The 26,630-nt window shown below is 42.3% G+C and overlaps 1 long non-coding RNA gene across 2 annotated transcripts; it reads left to right on the top strand.

The window, feature by feature from the left end:
- The first annotated feature begins 2,121 nt into the window (after positions 1–2,121).
- On the top strand, positions 2,122–26,270 carry LOC123376744. Of its 2 annotated transcripts, none has more exons than XR_006581921.1 (3): positions 2,122–2,800; positions 25,810–25,940; positions 26,034–26,270. It is a non-coding gene; the product is annotated as an uncharacterized LOC123376744 (long non-coding RNA). The 2 variants fall into 2 exon arrangements; XR_006581920.1 differs by having other exon boundaries at positions 2,122–3,209.
- Positions 26,271–26,630: the final 360 nt, after the last annotated feature.

The raw sequence follows: 26,630 nt of genomic DNA, 5'->3' as shown, positions 1-26,630 counted from the left end.
CACACACACACACACACACACACACACACACACACACACACACACACACACACACACACACACACACACACACACACACACACACACACACAGTAGGGAAGCAGATCATAGAATATCAGGTTTGGTAGTCAATCCCCTGCTCAAGGCAGGACCAACACCAACTAGATCATCCCAGCCAGGGCTTTGTCAAGCCGAGCCTTAAAAACCTCTAAGGATGGAGATTCCACCATCTCCCTAAGTAAGATCAGACGGCTCGGATTGAGAACAATGGATCAAAAAGTGTCAGATACAGGAATAAAATTTCGCTTTTGGAGGGACTCAGTTGCTCTCAAGTGGGACTTGAGACAAAGGGAGTGAAACGGAGCTGTCAAGGTTCCTTCCCCACTCTGAACTTTAGGGTACAGATGTGGGAACCTGCATGAACACTTCTAAGCTTAATTACCAGCTTAGATCTGGTATTGCTGCCACCCCCCGCCCCCCGAGCACTACTTTTCTTCCCTGGGTAGCCTTGAGAGACTTCACCAATTTCCTGGTGAACACAGATCCAAACCCCTTGGATCTTAAAAGAAGGAGAAATTAACCATCCCCCCTCCTTTCTCCCACCAACTCCTGGTGGATCCAGATCCAACTCCCTTGGATCTAAAACCAAGGAAAAAATCAATCAGGTATTAAGAAAAAGGCTTTTAATTAAAGAAAAGAAAGGTAAAAGAAAACCCTCTGGGAGAGATTAGCATATCAGCTACTCTCACAGACAACAGATTCCAAACACAGAGGATGTTCCCCTGGGCAAAAACTTAGTTACACAAAAAATACCCAAATACCCAATTTTGATAATTCCCTTAATGTTACCAAGACAAGTTACAAAGAAAATAAACATAAACCTATTTTTCCCTTTCTAAAACTTACTACTCTGATAAGAGGCTGGTTCCTTGATCTTTTTCACTCTGGCTGAAACTGAAACTCTAAACAAAGGAAAACTTCCCTCCTTCCTTTTGAAACATCTTGTTCCCCCATTGGTTCCTCTGGTCAGGTGTCAGCTAGGCTAGGTGAACTTCTTAACCCTTTACAGGTAACCCTTTACTATCTGTTTATGACAGGAGCCACAACGGTTTGTCTGTCTGATTGTACTCAGGGCTAGCTCCAGACCCCAGCGCGCCAAGCGCGCGTTTGGGGTGGCATTTTGCCGGCAGGACGGTAGCCGGCTCTGGCGGACCTTCCGCAGTCATGCCTGCGGGAGGTCCACCGGAGCCACGGGACCAGTGGACCTCCCGCAGGCATGACTGCGGAGGGTTCGCTGGTCCCGCGGCTCGGGTGGACATCCCACAGGCATGCCAGAAGATGCTCCACCGGAGCCGCAGAACCAGCGGAACCTCCGCAGGCATGCCTGCAAGAGGTCCCCCGGAGCCGCGGGACCGGCGACTGCCAGAGCGCGCCCCGCGGCGCGCCACCCTGCTTGGGGCGGCGGGATTCCTAGAGTCGCACCTGATTGTACCGACTTGGCCAGGATGGACTATGGCTTAACCTTTCCCTCTCTGTGTTAACCCAGGACTTTCAGATTCTGTGTGTCAAGTGACCAATCAATAATGTTACCTTGTTCTGAAAAGGCTGCCTGCTATCACTGCAAATGCTCATTGAGAGGGGACCCATAGAGTGATACAGGGATCGCTGGTGCCCAAATACCCAGTTTTAATTTTTGGAGGCCACGGGCATGCCCCTGTAGAACTGTGTTGGTCTTTGGGTCTGGCACACCAAAGGGGTCACTCCTAAGGGACTGATTACAGACTGGGTCATAGACCAGATCCTATGGATCTGTGACACTGAGGGTGGGGTACAGATCTGCAGGGGTACAGCCTGCCAAGGTACCCTGTTTCCAGCAACTGCTATAGTAGAGAGGTGGGGAACATGGAGTTATAGGAAAGCCTCAGGACACTGTGATGGGATGTTCATCCCACATGAAGCAGAGCATGGTAAGTGACGTCAATTAACCTGATAGGCTGCACCTCAGGAAGAGCCAGGAATTGAAAGGCTGATTGAAGATGCACACTGGCTGAGAAGGAACAGAAAGCTGGCAGCAGAAAAAGGTTATAGGGGAAGCAGTCTGGATCTGGGAGAAAGCACATTCCCAGTTGCTTGACATAGGGTCCCTGGACTGGAACCCTATGTAGAGGGTGGGCCTGGATTCCCCTACTAGCCACTGGCAGGTGGTACAGATTGGGCAATAGAGCAGAAGACTGTCTGGGACAGTTGTTTGATAATACTTTGCTATGCTGGAAGGAGAGGACTACAGTGATCTGGCTGGAGGACCAAGCTGTTAAGAGAGTCACAGAGAGAGGCAGCAGGATGTGTGAATGGGAGGAAGAAGGAGGTATCTGTCCTGGAAGGAGTTAATCCCCAGAGTAGCTAGGAAGAGGCATCCCTAGTGGTGAGTGAACTCTGTGACAGTCACTTTGTAGTCCTTGACCTGGCTGCTGTGTCCAACATCATCAAGTTAATGTTGTCTGCCTGCCTGTAAAGGGTGGCTTGTCCCTTTAACAGCCTGGGGCTCAGTCAACCCTCCTTACTAAGGAGGCACACCTGAGCAGGGTTCAGCTGACTCCCTTAGAAAGAGCAGCCTGAAGCTGAAGGCAGGGGAATGTAGAAAAAGGAAGGGGCTGCCAGAGACAAGAGGCCTGGCAGTAGCCTTGGAGAAAAGACTGTGGAGAAAAAATGAAGGGCAGTTACCTTATCATGATCTCATTTTGATTGGCTGTTTCTTGCTAAACAACCAGAACCCTGCCAGAAGAACCTGTGAGACTGATCAGTGAGTGTAGTTTTGGAGCTTGGAGGAGGGGGAGTCTGAAAGGGAAGGGTTGTGCAGACCCTCCCAGGCCATGAGAGGGCATTTGGGAAGATGTCACTCTACAATGCTGCCTGTTTGGCCTCAGCCCAGGTACTATGATATGCCATGCTTCTCCTGGCTATGCCCCTCTATGTCCTCTTCTCTCCTTCCTTTACCACAAGATGGCAGCACCCCTGCCCCTTTCTTTGCTAGGAAGGGAATAGGAAAGAGACTGGGACTCAATGTATGGAGAGACAGTAATGTGTGCATGCATCATCTGAAGGGGGATCTTGGCAGCCAAAATGAGAGATTGGGGCCAACGTTCTCTCCACTCCCTTAAGTACAGGCTGAGAAGAGTCCAAAGGAAAAAACTCCTTTCCCACAAGAGAAGGTAGGAACAGGTGAAAATGCAAGAGGAGTAGGGTGGGGCTGGAACAATAACAGAGTCACTGAAGCAGGGATGGGGGTAGAGCTGTACAGCATTATGGAGATTTGTTTGGAGGAAGCCAGAGTGGGGGGGAAACATTTTCTCCTAGATGCACTTTTCCTGCATCTAAATCAGGATGGGGGACTGAGAATCTGGGCACAGAGATCTTTTCCCAAACACACACTCCATCTGTTCTGCTGGAAACAATCTCCTCTACATTTCCACCACACCCTGAAGAGCACTTACAGGAAGGTGAAGGGCTTATTTCCTATTACCCTAAAATAACAAATTATGTGACTGTAAAGAGGGAAAACTGGCAGTTGCTGTATATTTGGAAACAATGCCATTTTGAAATACAGTTGCTTTATTGCAATCCAGCTGATCCCCAATTGCCATAAAGGCCCCTTGGATTTCAAGCAGCTGGCACAAGATAGAGACTCCGCTACCTTTGTTTTCCATCCCTAGAACTCCTCTGCCTTTATAAAGAAGCACATGTTATTTGTTGTTTGAACAATGAGTTCTCACTCAATGCTATGTTTCTTTTGCTGCTTCCCCCCCCCCCTCCCCTGCCCCCCTTTGCCAAGTGTGATGTGTCTTCTGTAAAAAGATGAATTTTTTTAGCTGGCCTATGAAGAGATAAATGACAATTTTTAAGATGTAAAAATAGTATTGTGAAGAACTTATTGGTTTTGATAATATTTTGAGTTTATAAACATTTTTATTTGAAGAGTATTGCTGTGAAAAAATTCTTTTAGTGAAAGTCAGTTTTTATGAGTACATTAAATCATTTTTATTTGTTTTTAATGTTTCTGTTTTTTAGAAAAAAAGCTTTGCCTTTATGAAAGTAGTGATTAATGTAGAAAAATCTGTCTCTTTTGTTGTATTTAAGTGTGGGCTTTTCTATAAACTATTCTATTAGAAAAAAGATGAGATCTGACTTTTCAGAAATGGGGTATTAATTTGTAAAATCATAAATGTTAGTCTTTATGAAATAACTTGCATTTCCGAGCGAAAAGATGCATTTTTGCCCACTTAAAAATGTTGGGGGTGTGTGGTCGGTGGCTTTTTTTGTTTTTTTTTAAAAGAAAACACCTTCTTTATCTCAGGCTGCTGTATCACTTAGTCACACAGGCAGATGGCATAACATAGAGAAACCCCCGCTACCTTTTTGCCACCAACTCCCACCCTCCAGAGCTGCATGAACACAACTGATCATCCCAATGAATCTAAGCCTTTTGTCTTTAAAAGGACACACATTGCTTTTCATGAGAAATAGTTTCCATGATCAATTCTAATTACTTTTTTTGTAAGAAACTTTCTGCCTTTTAGAGATGAGTGCATTCTGCAACCGTATGGAAATGCTACAGTGTATTATTTTATTACATCCTTCTCATGTCAGTGTTTGTGCCCAAAGAAACTAGTCTCTTCCATTGCTTTCTGTCAGTAGCTTGGGCTTCCATCTGCTCTATGCTGTTAAGTTTGTCTGTTCTGCCTTCCCTGAAAAGGGTTCCTTTTTAAGATTTCTCTTCATTGCCCTCATTTCCTCACATCAGTTGGTTTCTATTTAACAGCTTGATGGGTGTTTTTTGGCATCTGGTGTAGATGTCCCATAAATGTCCAACACTTCCTTCTAATTCTAGTGGAGACAAGCACCTGGCTGGTAACTTCTCAGGTCTCTTTGACAGATTCTGGGCACTGGATGGAGACACTTTCATAGAAAACTAAATGCATTTGAAAATAAGTACCTATTGGATATTTTAATAAGTCTTCAGGTCTCACAGCCGTATATTAGCACTGAGATTAGGTGAGCTGAAAATCTTCAGTTCTATTTTGGTACTGGTTTGCTTCTTTGATTTCCATATGTTGTTGAGTTTAGTGAATGCTGTGGATGCCTTTCTATCCTTGTTACTGAGGTCTCCACTGGCTAGTATGGTGCTGCCCAGCTAAACAAATGTTGTACTTCCTTGATGTTTTTTTTTGCCTTCTAATATGATACTGCTTATATCTAGGTTTCAAGAATGTTTGTTTTAGCTTAACTGATTGAGTCCTGCCTGGCCTGCTGTTTGTGCCACAATATTTATGTAGCGCTCCTCTCCACCTGGTTACCCCCTTTAATACCAATCCGCTTACAGGTTTTGATGGACAGGTCTGGGTTCTTTTGGATCCTGCCACCCACTCAGCAGGGTGTATCTTCTTTCTTTTTCTATGAAATTATTTGGCGGTGCCTCTACCCCCCCCCCTCGCTCCTTCCTGGCAGGGTCACCAGGGCAGCTTGGGTGGAAAATCCTAACTACAGAGTAATCCCCAGGTACTTGCCAGATAGTTGGCGACTTCCAAGAAATAACACAAACACTTTTTAATATAATTATTGTGTTGAATATATTCAAACAGGAGACAAACACAACATAATAGGGTGAAACACTATTTTTAGTGCCCACACTGAAAATACCTGTGATTTGATGTAGCAAACATAATCTTAGTGTCCCGTTTGTACACGTACTTTGCTGGGGCCCTTGATGACCTATAACATTTTTCTCTGCAGTGGTTTAGCAGTGTGGCTGACTGGGTTCAGTACAGCCCAAAGGACTCACAAGTGGGAGGAGGTGGTAAATCCCTCCACAGGTGTAATATACAGCAGGTTATAAAATCCTCAAACCCTTGCTCCCTGGCTTGAGGACACAGTTCAAGGTGTAGGGGGTCCCCAAAACAAATTCCCTGACTGACTAAAAGCTGGTGCACTCTCAAACTCCATGAATGATCCTCAGGTTCGAAGATGACGCTGGACTCAATCACTGCAGAGGAGCAGCTGTCTGCTGGCAGGGATCCTCCTCAGGCAGGAATCAGGCTGCATCGGTCCCAGGGTTTCCCCTCACCACAAAGGGGTGCAGGGCTCAGGGTGTAGGTTATACAACTACCCTAACATCCAAACTGTAGCCTCCTAGCCCAGCCTCCAGTCACACACTCAGCAGGCAGCTTCTCCGGACTAGCAGCCAGATCAGAGCTGAACATGTGGTGACTGGTCTCACCTAGGGAGATGGAGGGTTAACTCAGCCTGGCTGGGGAAATTTCCCAGCAAATGCTACAAATTGGGAATCATCCTTGGGGAAGGAAAAACCCAGCTGAGGGATCTGCTGTCAGGTCCCTGGAGGCCTGTTCTCAGGGGAACCCGCATGCAGGCCTGGGACTCACTAGCTTCCCACACAGCCAGTCCTGCCCCTGCCCTGGCTGGTTCCAGACTGACTACAAAATAGCTTCTCCCTGGGAGGGCCTGTCACTCCCTATTGGTTGCTGGGCAGACTCTGAGTCTCCCTTTGCTCCCCCTCCCTGAGCTGCCTGCAGACAGAGTCCCAGGAATCTATGTAATCTCCTTGGGGGTTACATTTATATTAGTAGTATTTCAGGGGTGTTGCTCAATAAGGCAATACCAGCAAAACCTGGGTCTTATAGGCATTTGCCATCTAACTGTGCTATGGTAGTGTATGTGTTTGCTGCACTTCGCTATCCAGTCTAAGGCAATGTCAAATAGTGAAGATAGTATGCAGCCCTGTTTTCACAGTAGTGTACATACTGAACCACTCTAGTCTGGTTGTTCATCCTTGCAGCACATTTTGAATGGCTGTATATAGCCTTGATGATAGTGACTTAGCCTGAAGAATGTTCCTGTGACCCAGGGAGCCCTTGAATGCCAACTGGCAAAGGGCACACGATATCCTAACTCATCAGGCTGACACACTCATTGACCCAACTCAGTTGTCATAATCTGTATCTAAAAGGTGTCACATGCAAATCAACACTGGTTAATATTGTGTGATGTATGTATGGGTGGTGTCTAAAAAATTTTAGATGTGTGCTTGACCTATATTCCTACAACATGTTTGGCAGTCAGTGCCTAAGTCCACCATGTCCTAGATAAAGGAATGTTGTTTCACAGGCTTGACTGTGTCTCCAATGCAAATTAAGCAAGGTGTGGCCAAAGACCAGGAAAAGCACATTCACATGGATGGTAAACAAAGCCCGTGGAGACTGACTACTTCGTCTCAACAGGAGATGGAGACTTCACCCTCAGAAAACTGTCCTGCCTTGTGAAATAGTTGTACTGTGGTAAGATATAAGCCGAAGCAAAAAAATTTTTTTGTTATCCAACATGTAGGGGACAAAGAGGAAGCAATAACTTTTGAAAAACCAAGAATTTTGAAGAACAGCTAGCCAAAGACTCAAAGTAATACCAACATTTTTCTTTAAAGTACATCAGAAGCAGGAAGCTTGCTCAACAACTAGTGGAGCCACTGGATGATCAAAATGCTGAAGGAGCACTCATGGATGATAAGGCCATTGCAGAGAAACTAAATTAATTCTTTGCATCGGTCTTCACGGCTGATAATGTGAGGGGAAATTCCCAAACCTCAGCCATTCTTTTTAGGTGAGAAATCTGAGGAACTGTCCCAGATTGAGGTGTCATTAGAGGAGGTTTTGGAACAAATTGGTTAAGCTAAATAGTAATAAGTCACCAGCACACGATGGTATTCACCCAAGAGTTCTGAAAGAACTCAAATGTGAAATTGTAGGTTACAAACCACAGGTGGTAGTGCTATCATTTAAATCAGCTTCTGTATTAAAATGACTGGAGGATAGCTAATGTGATGCCATTTTTTTAAAAGGGCTCCAGAGGTGATCCCAGCAATTACAGGCCGGTAAGCCTGACTTCAGTACTGGGAAAACTGTTTGAAACTATAGTAAAGAACAAAATTGTCAGACATGTAGATGAACATAATTTGTTGGGGGAAGAGTTAACATGGTTTTTGTACGGGGAAATCATGCCTCACCAATCTACTAGAATTCTTGGAGAGTACCAACAAGCATGTAGACAAGGGGGAATCCAGTGGATATAGTGTACTTAGATTTTCAGAAAATCTTTGACAAGGTCCCTCATCAAAGGCTCTTAAGCAAAGTAAGCTGTCGTGGGATAAGAGGGAAGGTCCTGTCATGGACTGGTAACTGGTTAAAAGCTAGGAAATAAAGGGTAGGAATAAATGGTCCATTTTCAGAATGGGGAAAGAGGTAAATAGGGGTGTCCCCCCAGGGGTCTGTACTTGGACCAGTCCTATTCAACATATTCATAAATGATCTGGAAAAGGGGGTAAACAGTGATGTGATTGCAGATGTGGTCATCACATCTCAGAAAAGATCTATTGGAATTGGAAAAGGTTCAGAAAAGGGCAACAAAAATTATTAGGGGTATGGAACAGCTGCCATATGAGGAGAGATTAATAAGACTGGGACTTTTCAGCTTGGAAAAGAGATGACTAAGGGGTGGGGGGAATATGATTGAAGTCTATAAAATCATGACTGGTGTGGAGAAAGTAAATAAAGTGTTTACTCCACATAACACAAGAACTAGGGGTCACTAAATGAAATTAATAGGCTTCAGGTTTAAAACAAACAAAAGGAAGTATTTCTTCACACAACACACAGTCAACCTTTGGAACTCTTTGCCAGAGGATGCTGTGAAGGCCAAGATTATAACAGGGTTCAAAAAAGACCTCTAAATTCATGGAGGATAGGTCTATCAATGGCTATTAGCCAGGATGAGCAGGGATGGTGTCCCCAACCTCTGTTTGCCAGAAGCTGGGAATGAGTGACAGAGGATGGATCACTTGATGATTACCTGTTCTGTCCATTCCCTCTGGGGCACCTGGCATTGACCATTGTCAGAAGACAGGATACTGGGCTAGATGGACCTTTGGTCTGAGCCAATATGGCTGTTCTTATGTTCTGAGCTCATGGGACAAGAGGATCTATTTTTCTGGGAGTTACGAGTAGCTGAAAACAGACTACTTAAAGACTAACAGATTTATTTGGGCATAAGCTTTCGTGGGTAAAAAACCTCACTTCTTCAGATGCCCAAATAAATCTGTTAGTATTTAAGGTGCCACCGGACTCCTTGTTTTTGTGGATACAGACTAACACAGCTACCCCCTGATATTTGAAAACAGACTGTAGGTGAGAAACCTGCTTACACCAGGATTGTAACTTGGTGAAATTAAGCTTTAGTTGCTTAGAAGTGTAATAGAAGTGTGTTTTGTTTTACTTGTAACCACACTTTTCTCTTCTAGTATAAATTTAATCTTGTTTTATTACAAAACCATCTCAGTGCTGAGTTTCAAACAGAAGGGTAAAATCGTCAGCCAAACTAACAAGCAATGTGTGTTCTGTCTCTTTGAAGGCAGTGAACCTTTCTATGAAGGTCCAGTGAGAGGGTCTGGACACTCTGGAGCTGATGGTTTGGGGGAGACTCAGGACTGGAAGGGCTGCTGGTATCACCCTGCAAGAAGTAACTAGGCTTGTGGAAGCCAGCATGAGTACATTGTGCTGTAAAGCAGGCTGCTAGTTACAGGGTGCTGAGTGAAAGCTGAACAGTGCTGAAGCATCCATGGTTGCAGGTGGTGACAGAACCCCTTCCTGTTCTGGATGAACCCCCAAATTGTCACCACACCACAATATATGCCATAATGTAGGGACACTGAGTAAAAAGAGGGAAACCTAGAGAAATGTTACATAGAACAATAGAGAAAGAAGCCAAATCCATCAATTATCAGGGGGTAGCCGTTTTAGTCTGGATCTGTAAAAGCAGCAAAGAGTCACCCACAAAAGCTCATGCTCCAATATGTCTGTTAGTCTATAAGGTGCCACAGGACTCTTTGCTGCTTTTACAAATCCATCAATGTGACACAGAAGAGCCTGAACAGATCAGCCCAAGTCCAAAATAACTGGTGGATGCCCTACATGCTATAGGGTGGAGGGGGAGAAAGAAAGAAAAAAGATGCCTATGCAGGCTGTCAAAGTCCTTTTGAAAACCAATGACATTGATAAGGAGAGCCTACCATTCCATCCATTCTTCTGTGATCATCCTTAGTGTGAATGTCTGCTCTACACAGGTTCATTTGGGTCTGAATTCAGCTGTTTTTCCTTACACTTTGCATCTACTGCCTGTTTCTTTCTGTATCACATCACAGAAGACATTCTCTACAACAGATCAATGTGACTCTCCAGTTGTTGCAGTCAGAACACCTTGTGGCCATACTGACACTTATTCCATGTTTTTACAGGTCAGGAAGGGTCTCTTTCCCAGATTTCATTGAACAGCTTTGCTAGTTTGTTAGGGAGGGAGAGTGAAATGCTGTTAGCATTTCTGCTTTGATTTGATCATCTGACACTTCTTGATTGTAGCCTATGCTTCTGAAATCGCTGTTGGGCTGATGTTGATCAAGTTCACATGTTCCATTGAACTCTGGGTGAGTCTGTTCAGGATAGTGTGACCAGACGTCCCGATTTTATCGGGACTGTCCAGATATTTGCTTGTTTGTCATCTGGTCACCCTAGTTCAGGACTCTTTTAGAATCATAGAAATGTAGAACTAGAAGGGACCTTGAAAGGTGATCAGTTCCAGTCCCCTGCCTTTACAGCAGGACCAAGTACTGTCCCTCACAGATTATTTTGCCCCAGATCCCTAAATGGCTCCTCAAGGATTGAACTCACAATTTAGCAGGCTAATGCTCAAACCACTGAGCTATCCCCCAGTACTTTTTTTATATCAGTTGTATGCATTTTTCTATCTTTACTTTTTATTGGCCCACTTCCAGGATTTGAGTCACTTGGTAAATAACTCTGTGGCTTCCTACTATAGCACGAGCTTCAGCTGCTAGGTTTTCAACATATCTCTATTTACCTTTCCTTACTTTGCTTCTCACTGCTTTCTTGTACTTGTACTCCTGTGGTTTTTCCAGTATTTCAATGGTCTTTCATTCAGAAGTTTTTCCTTTTCCATGATTTTTCTTTCCTCAATAAGACACCCCATCTCTTGGTTTATCCAACTCTTGATCTGTCTATGCTGATATCCAACTGGGATTGCTGCAGCTTGAATCACATTAGTCTGTGCATAGTCTCCCCTTCCCCTTCCTCTGCCTCTGGCAGTGCCTCATATCTGTTCCTTAGTTCAAGTTGCAATTTCTTACGATACTTTTTTTTCAGTTCTGTTTTATTGATTTTCTTTGCCATTTTCTGTTTTAAAGTTGATCTTTCACAGTTTTGAATTCAGCTTGGCAATGCAAAGATTGGTCACTGCTGAAATCTGCTGCTTGATATGGCCTTTAGTTTTGGAGAGAAACACTGTCTTGAGCTAGTGCAGATGTGATTGATTTTGAGGATTTTTGGTTTTTTTTTGCCATCTGGTGAATTCCCTGTTTTATATATGTCTTTGAGGGAACAGGGTACTTGCAAGATTAGTCACCAAGCTCAATTCAATGACTCTCTCACCTTTTTTAAGTTAATGATTCCCAACCATGCTTCCACACTCCTCTTTCTATTTCCATTCTTTCCACTCTTTCCATTTCCATGCCATTCCTGGGTAATCACAACCTTCTCTAGAGTTAAAACTGCTCACCAAAAGGAATAAATCATGTTGACTTAATTGGTGGCACAAAGACTTGGTGGTATAAATGTCATAACTGGAATACTGGTATAGAGGGATATAGCTTGTTCAAGAAGGACACACAAGATGTTTAAGGGAGGAAGTGTTGCATTGTACATCAAGAATATATCTCACATGTGTGAGGCTCAGAAGAAGGTGAGAGGCAGATCAGTTGGAAGTCTCTGGGTGAAGATACAAGGCAAAATAAACACTGAGTGATCTCCTGGGAGGAGTCTACTATAGACCACCAAATCAGGAAGAAGTGGATGAGGAATTTCCTGAACAAATATCAGAAATATGCAGAACACAAGTTCTGGTAGAAATAGTACACTTATAACTATCCAGCTGTGTTGGAAAAGTAATATAGAAAAAAACAGAATTTCCTATAAGTTCTTGGAATATATTGAAGACAGACATTTCTTTCTAAGGATAGAAGAAGTAACCAGGGATACAGGCATTTTAGAGTCTATTCTGGCCATCAGGGAGGAATTGGTAGCAAATCTGAAGGTGGAAGGCAATTTTGGGGGAAATGCTCATGAATTAATTTAATAATTATAACAAAAGGAAGGAATGAGGAGCAGAATAAGGACAATAGAGTTTAAAAAAGCAGAGTTTATAAACTCAGGGAAATGATAGGTAAGGACCCATAGGAAGAAAATCTAAGGGAAAGAGGAGTTCAGGAGAACTGGCAGCTTCTCAAAGCAAAATAATTGAAGACACAATTGCAAACTATTCCAATGAGAAGGGAAGATCAGAAGAATACTAAAAAGCCAATATGTCTCCATTGGAAGCTCTTTAATGACCCAAACATAAAAAAGGAGTCTTACAAAATGTGGAAATGTGTGCAAAATGCTTTGGTAGAATACAACAGATAGCACAAGAATGTAGGGACAAAATTGGAAAGGCTAAGGCACAAACCAAGTTATACCTGGCAAGGGATATAGAAGGCCTTAGGAAGAAGTTCTTTAAATACATTAGGAGCAAGAGAAAGATGAAGCAAAGTGTAGCTCCTCTTATTAACTCTCCTTCCCTGTTAAGAACAGACCATATCAAGAAGGCTGAGGTGTCTAGTGCCTACTTTGCTTTAGCTTTCACTAAAAGGATTAGTGGTGACCAAAATACTCTATACAATTAATATTCACAACAAGGAGGAAGGGACAGAAGCCAATATAGGGAAAAATGGGTTAAATAATATTTAGGTAAATTAGATTTATTTAAGTTGGCAGGGCCTTATGAAATGCACCATAGGGTATTCAGGGAACTACCTGAGGCAATCTCTGAACTGTTAGCAATTTTCTTTGAGAAATCATGGAGGATGGGCGAAGTCCCAGAAGATGGGAGAAGGGAAAACATAGTACATATATTTTTAACAGGAGAACAAAGACGACCTGGGGAATTATAGAGCAGTCAACATATCTTCAATACCTGGAAAAATACTGGAACAAATGATCAAACAATCAAGTGGTAAGCACCTAGAAGACAATAGGCTTATAAGTAATAGTCAACATGGATTTGTCAAGAAGAAATCCCGCCAAACCAAACTAATTTTCTTAGTTGAATGAGTTCCTGTTCTAATGGACCCAGAGGGGGGTGGGAACCTGTAGACATGATATATTTTGATTTCTAGTAAGGCTTTTGACACAATCCCAATAAAAATCTCATAAGTAAACTAGGGAAATATGGTCTGATGAAATTACTATAAGATGAGTGAAAAGCTGACAAATACCATACTCAGAGTAGTTATTAATAGTTTGCTGTTCAACTGGTAGGGTTTATCTACTGGGGCCCAACATGAGTTTGTTGTGGGTCTGAGACTATCAATACTTTCATTAGTAACTCAGATAATGGAGTGGAGAGCCCACTTATAAAATTTGCAGATGAAACCAAGCTGGAAGAAGCTGCAAGCACTTTGAAGGACAGGATTAGAATTCAAAACAACCTTGACAAATTGGAGAATTCATCTGGAATCAACAAGATAAAATTCAATAACACGAGCAAAGTAGTTCACTTAGAAAGGAAAAAATAAACACACAACTACAAAATGAGGAATAATTGGCAAGTTGGTTGTACTGCTGAAAATGAACTAAAGGTTATAATGAATCACAAATTGAATGAGTCAATGTGATGCAGATGCAAAAAAGGCTAAGATCAATCTGGGTGTATATTAACAGGAATATTGTAGGTAAGACTCAGGAGGTAATTATCCCACTCTACTCAGCACTAGTGAGGCTTCAGCTGGAGTATTGTCCAGATCTGGGCACCACATTTTAAGAGATATGACTACATTGGAAAGTGTCCAGAGGAGAGCACCAAAAATGATAAAACAATGAGGAGTCCGGTGGCACCTTAAAGACTAAGATTTATTTGGGCATAAGCTTTCATGGATAAAAAACCCACCATGCAGCTGAATAAGTGGGTTTTTTACCCATTAAAACTTATGCCCAAATAAAGCTGTTAGTCTTTAAGGTACCACAAGACTCCTCATTGTTTCTGTGGATACAGACTAACATGGCTATGCCTCTGAAAAATGATAAAAAGTTTACCTGACCTATGAGGAAAGGCTTTTTTAAAAAAGTAATTTAGTTATGAGAAAAGAAGCCTGAGGGCAGGGAGTCCTGACAAGTTTACAAATATATGTTTAGAGATGTTACATAATGCATGGTGATCAGTTCTCCGTAGCCACTTAAGGTAAAACAAGTAGTAATGGGCTTAATCTACAGTCTGGGAGATTGTAGCTTAGATATTATGGCACATTTTTTAGCTATAAGGGTAGTTAAAGCTCTGGAATTGTCTTCCAAGAGAGATTGTGAAATCCCCATCATTGTGGGTGGGGAGGTTGGAGAACAGGCTAGGCAAACATCTGTCAGGAATAGTCTAGGTATACTTGGTCCTGCCTCAACAAGGGGTGCTGGACTAGATGACCCCTTGAGGGCCCTTCCAGCCCCACATTTCTACATGTTTTGGTATTCTATAATTGCCTCTGAACGTGTTATTATGTTTCTCTGTTGGAGCATAGCACAGTATGTTTGACATATTGGGAATCTGGCATATCTGATGTGTTGATTGGTAAGTGATATTTTTTTCCTGAAAGAATCTGTCGTGATTCATGAGGGATAGCTCCGTGGTTTGAGTATTGGCCTGCTAACCCTAGGCTTGTGAGCTCAATCCTTGAGGGAGCCATTTAGAGATCTTGGGCAAAAAAAAAAATAGTGGGGTCCTGCTTTGAGCGGGGGGTTGGACTAGATGACCTCCTGAGGTCCCTTCCAACCCTGCTATTCTATGAGTGATACTCTGAGTGTATATTGTCACTCTGACATGAATAGATGTCTTATCCACACCTATCTGTCTTCTGTCCCTAATCTAAGTCCATAGTTGTCCCATCTCCCTCATGGTCTGCAAGATGTTTGAAATAAACATGGTTCTCATGTTGCAGTAACTGACTTTGAAGTGTTTTCTTACTACCAGCATTAAACTTCTGCAGGTCCTGGCTTCCAGGGACTCTTTAATTAGGAACCTTCATGCAGTGCAACGGGTCAGATGGGAAAAGTTTAGGGTTATATAATATATGTATATACACACACGCGCAAAATTGACTGGGATTTAGAGAGACTGGATTTACTTCCTTCCTCTACCACAAACAGTTCATGTGACCTTGGAAAATGAATTAACTTTAATGTGCTGCAGTTCCCCTTCTATTCAATTAAATAATCTTTTCTTTCTCTCACCTGCTATCTATTTAGATTGCAAGCTCTCTGTCTCTTACTATGTATTTGGTTAGTGCATAGCACACTGGTAATTCAGTCTTGGTAGGCATCTCCAGGGACTTTATCACAGCACAAATTAATAATTATAATGTCTATCATTTATGCCTACAAATGCGTATATACTCACAAGTATAGACACAATCCTAGCACTCTGAAGTACATAAAAGTAAAAATCACATTTTAAGACACTTTGTGAATATAAACAACCTGCTAGTCTCTTCTGCCTTTAATAGTTTTTAGAACTAAATGAATATATCTGTTAATTGTAGTAAAGAGAAATGAGAGACAAAACAAACAGGATGAGAGAACCAGATGGGTTCATTACGTAAGTATTTTTCTTTCTATACCTTCAGCATTAACTGATAGCATGACCATTAAAGTATGTATTTCTATATAAATTCAAACGGGGGTGCAAATGGAATGTTCAGCTGTTAAAGATGAGGCATCTTCCTATGAAAATCTTTCATATGTGGGTTTCAATTTTCATTTGCTGGGCAGTTCTGAGCTATCACTACAGGGTCTTGGAGTTGGGCGAGATAGCAATACCATTACTAGTGAGGCTCGAGTGCCAGAGCTAGAAGCACGGACTCACGTACATGCAACTCTTAACCTTCCTTCTGGGTGAAAAGAGATTTCTACCATAAAACTACTTCAGCATTCTGCACAATGGTGAGATTCAAGTTCAATGCTTATGGCTAAGCTATACTGTTTCAAAAGACATGTTCAGGCATGATATGTTTGTACGTCTCTTGGCTCTGTCAGTATTGAAGTTCATGGTATTATCTGTTTAGTAACTTTTCTATCACTATAAAATCTGTGGCTATCAAGAATACAAGGGGATAACAAACATTGCTTTCTATATATTCTTAGAGATTATTTTAGCTCAGTGAAATTTACCTTTTTACAAACTAAGTATTGTAGCAAATGTTAATCCTGTAATCCTAAAATATCATAGATCTACAAATAGAGATGCGGGTTCAGGAAAGCTTCCATTTTTGCACCACTAAGTATGTGTTTATCTTTAAGCACATAGTTATGTGCTGTTTTGAACAAGAATGGACTTGTGCATGTGCTTAATTGCTTTCTGGAATCGGGGCCAATATCTTCATGGAAGCTAAACTATACAAGAGTCTGTTCTAGTTTACTTATATAAAATTTTCATCAATAAACAGTTATTGAAAAATGGTAAGCATATTTCGTAAATTGTCAAGGAAACAAAATACAATAAAATAAGTACAAGCTCGAGGGAGCAATGGTCCTCTTCGTGCCATCCTCTTCAGCTGTCACTATAACGGCCTCTGAACAACATTTCTCCTGCCTTTGCCCTTTTTGTTCATTTATGATGTCCTCAAAGACAGGACAAAGAGATCAGTATGAGAGGACAGTGTAATCCTTGTCACTCAGAAATATGAAGTTAAATGAAAAATAAAATAAAAAAAAATTATAACAAGAAAAGGGGAAAATACTTAAAAGATGGTTAAATTGGTGATGTCAGTACTGTACAAAGGAATGGGGTGTGCTGCAGCAGCAAAGGGTGTAGAGCAGTCTTAAACCTTCTCTCCCAGCATGGCCTGGCATGAGCAATTATTTTTCCCCACACATAAATAGCAGAACAGGTTGTTTTTCAATATAGATTTTTATCTTCAGATTAAGAAAAGCGATGAAATCTAAGAAAGAGACAAAAACTCCATAGATTGGATTTTGTGTGGCTGCTTTGTTTTGCTCTGTTTAGTACAAAGTCACACAATGATTGGTGCATTGGCAGCAGGAGGATCACCCCTGTGTCTGAGAACTCAAGTGCTACAGAACCAACATAGCAGCTCCTATGCCCCTTCACCCTCTTTACTGAGGCCATTGTGAGGGGATGTCCAGGGTGGCACAGGAAGGACTTCCTTATATCCTGCTGATCCCTGGCTGCTGGGAGGCTGACCTGGAACATAATTAATCCAGAATCACAGGAGCACAAAGGACACCTTTGTACCCCTCTAGCCCCCAACAACAGTATGTTTCTTGGCTGTATTAAAGGATGTTAGTGGACAACTCCCTGCAATTCAAACTGGTAGCTGCCCCACCGCTCCCCTTGCAGGAGGAAGGAAGACTCGCCATTTAAGGGTAAAGTGCATATTAAAAAATAGCATCTCCCTGTAGCTGCATCTAGGGAGCAAAGGTGCAGGTGCATGACATAGGCTTTGGGGATGCCCCTAGTTTACTTTTCTACAAACTAGAATTGCTGAAATTTGGCAATGGGAGAGTAAGTACATTATTCCATTCAAAGCAAGCAGTGTCTGTACCTAGATCCCAGCAGAAATTCTTTGAGAGACAAACTTCAGGCACCTTGCTCAAGCCCTGCATTCAGAAATTCTTTTCTGGTTACGTACAGTGAGCATAAAATTATCAGAAATGTAACCTTTAGAACTTGGACAAATTCATAAAAAATGTCCCAACTAGCCACAAATCTCTTTTTGTTATTTTCCTTGATTTGGTTTGCAGTTCACATTTTTACAAGAATGTCTCTACTCTTTTGTGTCTTTATTCCCTCACCCCAGAACAGTAATGTATGTTCATCAGAATTTATATATAATTTTCTATCTCATACTGTATCTAGGATCTATTTTATATCTAACAATATAATAAATGCCAACTATCAAAACCCAGAGTTTTCTATTCCTCTTGATTGTGGTTGATTTAGCTGTGGGCTTTTTCACAAGAGATCATCATGTCCTTATCAGTTGGCTGTATTGTATAGCAGCTTGCATCCTCTCTAATCTCTCACTTCGGGTTGCATGAGGAATAGGTTTTCTGGGACTAACCCTATTTGATATACTGCATGTGATGAGTAAGGCTACATTTTAGTCATGGGTATTTTTAGTAAAAGTCATGGATAGGTCATGGGCATTAAATAAAAAATCATGGCCCGTGCCCTGTCCATGACTTGTACTATATGCCCCTAACTAAAACTTGGTCTGGGACCCCCACGGGTGCTCTGGAGGGGTGGGCTGGGGAGGCGGTGTGTGGGCCGGGACCCCTGTTGGCGCTGGGGGGGGGAGGGTTGGCAGGGCTGACAGGCTTCCTAGCCGGCTCCACATGTTCCTGCAGCTTCTAGGGGGAGGGAAGGCAAGGGGGGCTCCATGTGCTGCCCCCACCATGAGCTCCTGCTCCACAGCTCCCATTGGCTGGGAGCCGCAGCCAATGGGAGCTGCGGGGGTGGTGCCCACAAGTAGGGGCAGCGTGCAGAGCCCCCTGGGCCCTCCACCTAGGAACTGCAGAGACATGCCAGCCGCTTCTGGGCAGCCCCCCACCACCACCGAAGTAAGTGAGGGTGACCTCCGTGACTGACATGCAGCCTTAGTGATGAGGTGTGCAGGCTCACTGGGGAACCTTCCAGTTCAAATGCACCTTGCCTTGATTTCTGCACAGAAGCTTAACCCTATAGTACTGCTAAATGATGATTGTGACACTTATAGGCCATTAGTGGCTGTGCAGGAATCCAACTACTGCTCCCAAGACTTAAGGTGACTTTTCAAAATTGCAAGCTAAGCATGCATGACTGTCAAGGTTCCTTCCCCACTCTGAACTTTAGGGTGCAGATGTGGGGACCTGCATGGACACTTCTAAACTTAATTACCAGCTTAGATCTGGTATCGCTGCCACCATCCAGATCCCTTCGTCTGGAACTCTCCCTTTCCCCCCAAAACCTTCCCCTCCCAGGGTAGCCTTGAGAGACTTTTTCACCAAGTTCCTGGTGAACACCAATCCAACCCCTTGGATTTTAACACAAGGAGAATTTAACCATCCCCCCTCCCTTCCCCCACCAAGTCCTGGGGAGTCCAGATCCAATCCCCTTGGATCTAAAAACAAGGAAAAATCAATCAGGTATTAAGAAAAAGGCTTTTAAAGAAAAGAAAGGTAAAAGAAAACCCACTGGGAGAGATTAGCATACCAGCTACTCTCACAGACGATAGATTCAAAACACAGAGGATGTTCCCTTGGGCACAAATTTAGTTACACAAAAAAATACCCCAAATACCCAATTTTGATAATTCCCTTAATGATACAAAGACAAGTTACAAAGAAAATAAACATAAACCTATTTATTCCTTTCTAAAACTTACTACTCTGATAAGAGGCTGGTTCCTTGATCTTTTCCACTCTGGCTGAAACTGAAACTCTAAACAAAGGAAAACTTCCCTCCTTCCTTTTGAAACATCTTGTTCCCCATTGGTTCCTCTGGTCAGGTGTCGGCTAGGCTAGGTGAACTTCTTAACCCTTTACAGGTAAAAGAGGCATTAACCCTTAACTATCTGTTTATGACAATGACATAGAATCCTAGGACTGGAAGGGACCTCGAGAGGTTATAGTCGAGTCCCCTGCACTCATGGCAGGACTAGACCCTCCCTGACAGGTGTTTGTCTAACTTGCTCTTAAAAATCTCCAAGGATGGAGATTCCACAACCTTGCTAGGAAATGTATTCCAGTGCTTAACTACAGTGACAGTTAGAAAGTTTTCTCCTAATATCCAACCTAAACCTCCCTTGTTGCAATTTTAGCCCATTGCTTCTTCTCTTATCCTCAGAGGTTAACAAGAACAATTTTTCTCCCTCCTCCTTGTACCAACCTTTTACGTACTTGAAAACTGTTATTATTTCCCCTCTCAGTCTTCTCTTCTGCAGCCTAAACAAATCCAATTTTTTAACTCTTCCCTCATAGGTCAAGTTTTCTAGACACTTAATCATTTTTGTTGCTCTCCTCTGGACTTTCTCCAATTTGTCCACATCTTTCCTGCAATGTGGTGTCCAGAACTGGACACAGTACTCCAGTTGAGGCCTAATCAGTGCTGAGCGGAGCAGAAGAATTACTTCTCGTGACTTTCTTACCTCACTCCTGCTAATACATCTAAGAATGTTTGCTTTTTTTGCAATAGTGTTATACTGTTCACCCATATTTAGCTTGTGATCCACTATGACCCCAATTCCTTTCTACAATGCTCCTTACTAGGCAGTTATTTCCCATTTTATATGTGTACAACTGATTGTTCCTTCCTAAGTGGAGTACTTTGCATTTGTCCTTATTGACTTTCATCCTGTTTACTTCAGATCATTTCAAATTGTAGTCCTACCCTCCAACGCACTTGCAACCCTTCCCAGCTTGATATCATCCACAAACTTTATAAGTGTACTATCTATGCCATTATCTAAGTCATTGATGAAGATATTGAACAGAACTGGACCCAGAACTGATCCCTGTGGGACCCCAGTAGATATGCCCTTCCAGCTTAACTGTGAACCACTGATGATTACTCTCTGAGAATGGTTTTCCAACCAGTTATGCACCGACCATATAGTAGCTCCATCTAGGTATTTCCCTAGTTTGTTAATGAGAAGGTCATGCGAGGCAGTATGAAAATCCTTACTAAAGTCAAGGTATACTACACTTATTGCTTTCCCCCCATCCACAATGTTGTTACCCTGTCAAAGAAAGCTATTAGGGTGGTTTGATATGATTTGTTCTTGAATAATCCCTGCTGACTGTTACTTATCACCTTATTATCTTATAGGTGTTTGCAAATTGCTTGAATATTTTCTCCATTATCTTATGGATACTGAAGTTAAGCTGACTGCTCTGTAATAGCCCAGGTTGTCCTTATTTCACTTTTTATATATTGGCACTATATTTGTCCTTTTTCTGTCCTCTGGAATCACTCTCATCTTCCATGACTACTTGAAGATAATTGTTAATGGCTCAGATACCTCCTTAGTAAACTCCTTGAGTATTATAGGATGTATTTCATCAGGTCCTGGTGACTTGAAGATATCTAACTTGTCTAAATAAATTTTAGCTTATTCTTTCCCTATTTTAGCCTCTGAATCTACCTCATTTTCACTGGCCTTCACTATGTTAGATGTCCAATCACTACTAACCATTCTGGTTAGAATGTACGGTTTCATTGGAATTAGTTTCTTTGGGAAATGTAAGATGGGAATAAAAATGAGGCTAGTAATGAGAAATCAGCTTCATGCTTAACTATGGAGACACTAGTGTTGCTTCATAATAAGTGTGGTCTTTTCATCTATGTAATAGTTTTCCAAGGGAAGCAATAGGAGCTCTATCTGGATAGAAGCTTTTTTTGAGTCATTTACAAGTAGGCACCAATCCTGTAAACAAATGTGTGTATGCTTAACTTTACTTCCAGGGGTAGTCAAGTTGAAACCCACGGGACTACTCATGGTAACAAAGTTAAGCACATGCTTAAGTGCTTGGAGAAGGAAGAAAAGATTCAAGTTGTACTATTAGGAAGAATTCTTCATTGATAGTGGGATGGACAAAATCACTTAAGAGGTTTTATCTTCTCTACTTTAAACAGCTTATATTTTTAGCTTAAAATGCAATTTATTTGTAACCTGATGAAGAATGCAAATTGTCAATTTAAAAACAAGAGTTTCTGAATGAGCTAAGGTAATAGAAGTCTTTCTAAGATGTCAAAACTAATGTCATGCAACTAATTATTAAAGGATACAAAAATGTTTCTATATGGTATATGTGCTACAGGAATGGTATAAAATGAAATTAGAATTGAAAATGCATAGCAATGAACTCCCTAAATCTGTAATTTAGGTACTTAAATGCATTTATTTTATACATTCAGCTCTCTCAAGAAATTAACAGCGTCTGTCTTAGGAATTTGTCACTTCAGCTGACAGATCCAGTGGCTCATTAGTTTTAGCCATAAGGAGGAATTAAAATAAGAGGGCCACAGTCAAAAATATATAGACACTGCAATGACTCTCTCATTGCCACTCTCAGCAGATATATTCATACTTAGCTGATTTCCAGTGAGGATTTTGGGCCAGATCCTCGACCATGTAAAGGCATATTCACTGATTGTGTGCCACTATATAAATTCACAGCAGATAAGCATCTGGCCCATTGTTTCTATGATTAAAAGTAAGAGTTTTTTGGGAAAAAAGCATAGAATTGAATACATGAAAATATTCAGAATCCCAATTTAATGCACAGGAGGTCAAAAGAGCATTAAGATTCTCTTTCTAAGGGAAAAAAATACTGTTGAAATTTCAGGATTGTCTGAATTAGCTGGGGGTTCGTTCAAGCTTGGTATTGAGTGAGGAAAAGACAGGCAGGACCAGGGTAACACTGAAAAGCCAAGTGGCTGCGTTTATTTAGGGATTTCTTTACACCTTGGGCCGGGGGAGGAGGCAATTTCCAACTGGGACTCAGATAAACAATGCAAGCAAATTCAAACCAATAACAATGTACTGTATACTGCTCGCCACACCACCAAATAGACAGGCACACCAATCTCTCAAGGTAGGAATCGGGTTCGTCAGGGCGATGACCGGTGCAACACAGAAAAGAGACCCACGGGCCACTGCCTCAGCCACCCTTGCGTTCACACAGAGGATAAATCCAGAGTGTGGTGCGGCTGCAGCTGGGCAGATTCCACTCACTCAGACCGCGGGGACTGGACCCCCTTGGTCAGCTACTCTCTAAGTAGAGGCAGCTCCCAAGTTTAAACACACACACACTGGACACAGACAGAGCAGTGATTCATTCACATAAACAGTTTGCAATTAACAATTCAATAACAACTAGAACTATTATACAAGCTAGCTAAACAATTGTGCAATTCTGAGCTCACTAATACAATCCTGATATCCTGAGTAGATATTTGGTACCAAGTTAGGGAGGGGAAAAATAAGAGGCTAGATAAGCTAAACTGTCAGATATCAAAAAGCAAATACCGCACTCCAGGCGCAGCTGACCAGCAGAACAGACACCAGAAGCATGACGAGCTGACAGGGATCGGGTCCAAACGACAACGAATCCAAACGATACGACACAAGCGCGCTTTACCGGGAGGAGACCCTGGCCGAAAGAGTGATCAGGTCCTTCAGCTAACACGCGGATGCTCCACACAAATTTTGGGGGGAAACCTAGTTTTATAGAAAGGTCTCACTCCCTCGTGTCAGCATCTGATTGGCTCCCTGGTCCCTCCTCCCTTCAGGCTTCGAGCTGTTGCCACCCCACGTCGGAAGGATTTGCACACGGCACACTGGAGTTGACAAGTAAACAAACTTGACCCTTAGATGACTGGGTCCAAAAAGAGCGGGAAAGTGAATCTCTGGTCAGAATTAACCTGACCTCCAGATGACCGACCCAAAAAAAACAGGTTGCCGGGCAGAATCAGGCCTTCACACACAGAACTAGCCTGACCTTTAGATGGCCCAGCAGGAGAGAAAAAAAAACAAAAACACAGGAGAGCATACACAGCCAGTGTTGCTGGGCAGGATTGAGTCTCTGCCCTCTCCTATACAACAAGAACTTGGTCCAAGATGGAGGCTGCCTTGTCCTTTTAACAGGACAAGATGGCCATGGACCGACAAGTGGCCATACATAGCCATAACTGTGCAACGGATTGCGACAAGGATCAAACTATTTTTCACCAGTGTTTGTAAGTAGGGGAATAAGTCTCAGAATAGAGTGGGGAATGATGCGGGGGTGGGGGTGTTTTATTTTTACTCTGTTGATATTTTGATAGACTTTTTTCACCATCATTAGTGTGGAGAGGAGGTGACTAAAAGTGAAGGTTTATAAAGAACAAAACCATGAATGGATTGTGAACTTCCAGGATCACCACACCAGGGATTTAGAAACCATCCTTCCCTCCCCTCATAGACCTTTGCTCTGACCTAAGTTGCACTTCCAGTGCAGGCATGCCAAAGTAAGTGAGTATACATCTCTGCCTTGGAGAAGGTGAGTGGGGAACAGGTGGGAATGACTGGAGCTCTGTCACTTTCACCCAATCCACCATTCAGGCGGATCTCTGAAGCACAGTTCCTTCCCAGGACTACCAGTGGGATGGTGTCATAGGAGAGACAGGCCTGTAAGAGAAGTTGAGGCCCTACCTACTACCTGTCTGGTTTTCCTACTTGATCAGGTGACTGCAAGCAAACTATGAAACGGGATATAAAGAGCTTTCTGCTTGCAGAAAGAGCAGATGATGGTGTAAGGAGAGTAGCAGCTGTCTGGGAAAGCTCCATCAGCTGGGTTAGGGCTGATATGGTTCCATGCAGAGGGGAATGATGCTGAAGAGCTCTGTAACAGAAGCTGCCTGAGGAGGTCTTGGAGGCGACCTGGTAAAAGCAGCAACCAGGGTATTAGTGTGACCTCAGTGATGGTCCTCTGAGAAAAGGGAGCTGGGAGTGGAACATGGGAAGGGTATGGCCAAAAATTTCTGCAAGACAAAGTGGTGAAGGCCTAACAAGAGAAGGCAGAAGTAGAAAGTGACCGTGGAAACTGTGAAGGAGAGCTGTTTTGGAGCTCAAAGCTGCACAGCTTCATTCTAATACAGTAAGTGATTCTCTGCACACGTGTGTGAGAGAGACATGCACCAGACCACATGAACTTTACTTCAGCTGGTGTATCCATGCAAAGAACTTGGGTAAAGTAGCTCGTTTTATATAGCCATGGTATATTAGTGGTGAGTTCAATACTTTTGAAGATTTCAAATAACCCTAAAGTCTGACTTTTTGTTGTTCTCCAGAACAACTGAGTTTAAGATCTTGGATACTAAATACAGGAGATCCACAACAGCAGTACTGTTGATGAGCACCAGTTTGTCTTTAATGAATCTGTAAAGCAATCATTCAGTCAGATTTCCAAACTTGTGGTGATACGTCATATTCTCACATACCTTCATTTTTCAGCAGGGACATCTGAAAGGTATTTGATCATATAGCAGAATAAATAAGAACTGATGTCTCATTGCTCATCACAGCCAGTGCTTTACAATAATGGCTGAGAGTGCTATCTTGTGTTAATGCTATTGTAGTACCCAGTACTGCTACAATAGTATAGGCTCTTATTTTAATAAAGCTGATGGAAAATGTGAGTGTTAAATTAAATAAAACTTTTGGCTCTATTATTTTATGCTGCAACTCACCTTTGCTTCTGAGTAGATTTTTTTTTTCATTCAGTAATGGGCAGTAATCCAAATATATAAACCACCACATAGCATCTGATGAAATTTGGATTGATTGGCAGATTTGGAGATAAACTGTTTTAATGAATTTTTGCACTTGTAATATAAATTGCTTGGACAGACTAAGATAGAAAAACTTGTTAGGAAAGTGCAGGAGAAATAACATTTGGATGAACTTAAGTCACTTATCCAGTACTAAAAGGCACTGTAAGTTTAAAGTGTGTGCCTCCAAGATTAAGGGACAAGGCGCCCAATCCCCATATCTTTGCTGATAACCACAGTGATAATAAGTAGCCAATATTAAAATGGTTCCATTTGTTGCTCTCTTTTTTTCAGATTGACATGGATCCAAGTCACACATCACTTGAGGCATGATGATCACACGCAATGCAGTGCAGTCCTAAGGGTGTGTTGACCTTAATGCGTGATAGTGAACAAAGGTCCCTTCTGGTGATTCAAAGAGGAAGGTAAAAGATCCCATTGCACCTTCTGAAAATACTGAGAATCTTGGTGTCCTGTTTTAAACACTGCTGGACTTGGAACATTTTTTCTCTCGGCAGGAGCGTGTGAGCTATTGCTCAGCTCATAGGAGCTGCTATGAATAATTTATTTGTAAACTAGTGGAATGAGTGAGCAGCATCAGAACACAGCAAGAGGCAGTAAGGCGTTTTCAGCAGGAACGACCCTCTAGCAACAAACCAAAGAATTACAAACAAGAGTGTTCCCCAGCAGGATATCAACAGGCCTTGGGACTCAGGTAGGGACTAGAGCTGCTGAAAAAGGGGGCTTGGCCATTGAGGGGTGGAGAAGGAATGAAAATGCTCTCAATATAATTTCAGCATCTCAGAAGTCCACACATTTTGACTAGCTGTACACATTGCTTGGAAAAATGGAGTGTGCTGGGGGAGGGGGAAGGTTGACATGAATGTCACATTGTCAGCCATTTTGATTAGAGAGACAAGGTGGGTGAGGTAACATCTTTGTCTTGGACCACCAGAAGTGTATCCAATAAAAGATGTTACCTCACCCACCTTGTCTCTAGTATCCTGGGACTGACATGGCTACAACTACACTGTATACAACCAATGCAAAATCTCAACACGTGAGTTTTTTAAAATTCCTGTGAAAAGGTTCACTGACTCTCACAGGGAGTCTTT

Source organism: Mauremys mutica, chromosome 8 (genome assembly GCF_020497125.1).
Source record: "Mauremys mutica isolate MM-2020 ecotype Southern chromosome 8, ASM2049712v1, whole genome shotgun sequence".
NCBI classification, from domain to species: domain Eukaryota; kingdom Metazoa; phylum Chordata; order Testudines; family Geoemydidae; genus Mauremys; species Mauremys mutica.
Note: the sequence above shows the minus strand (reverse complement) of the source record. Positions and strands in the feature narration are given on the sequence as shown.